Source organism: Myotis davidii, unplaced genomic scaffold, assembly GCF_000327345.1.
Source record: "Myotis davidii unplaced genomic scaffold, ASM32734v1 scaffold174, whole genome shotgun sequence".
NCBI classification, from domain to species: Eukaryota; Metazoa; Chordata; class Mammalia; order Chiroptera; family Vespertilionidae; genus Myotis; species Myotis davidii.
The window spans coordinates 537,967-538,956 of NW_006289087.1; positions in this window are offsets into that span (position 1 = coordinate 537,967).

Consider the following 990-nt stretch of genomic DNA (forward strand, 5'->3'; position numbering starts at 1 on the left):
AAAGTCATAGGTTTTGGCCCTAGCGGGTTTGGCTCAGTGGATAGAGCATCAGCCTGTGGACTGAAGGGTCCCGGGTTCGATTCTGGGTTGCAGGCTCGATCCCCAGTGGGGGGCGTGCAGGGGGCGGCCAGTCAATGATTCTCTCCCATCATTGATGTTTCTATCTCTCTCTCCCTCTCCCTTCCTCTCTGAAAGCAATAAAAATATTTTTAAAAAAATAAAAATCAATGGAAAAAATATCCTCGGGTGAGGATTAACAAAAAAAACCCACACACAATAGGGTGGTGTGTGACTGCTTTCGTGTTTAAGCCAACCCCACGCCCGTCAGTCTTCTGTGGACTCACCTGGGACACAAATTGCCCCCCTGTAACACCAGGGTCACCAATCATCACATGGTTGTCTTTTCATCGTGAATCAGCACCCCCAGGTGCCAGTGTGTGCAGTGACCCTGGAAGGGGGGTGACCGGGAAGCCAGGGAATTCCCATCTGCAAGGCTCTGCCATCGGCAGTATGGGGGGGAGGGAGTCTCTCAACCTGAAATTAAAAAATATATATATTTTTATTGATTTCAGAGAGGAAGGGAGAGGGTGAGAGAGAGAAACAGCAACGATGAGAGAGAATTGATTGGCTGCCTCCTGCACGCCCCACACTGCCCAGCTCACAGGGCCCACCCCGCCCAGCTCACAGGGCAGCTCTGAGTCCTGACCACCCCAAAGTGCAGGCTCCCGCTTGGGGGTCCCGCACACTTGCAGCCAATGTTGGTTTCCTCCTGAAACCCACGCCTTAATCCCAAGAAACCTCTGATCGGCAAGAACTCAGACGGAGCCTGTGTATTAGGGGACGTGTCTCGTGTGGATCGGTTCCGCAGGCTGTTGTAACCGACCCCACAGACCGAGAGGCTTAAACAGAACCGTAGGGCCTCAGCTCTGGAGGCCACAAGCCCAAGATCAAGGTGTCTGCAGGGTCGGTTCCTTCTGAGGCTGCGAGGAG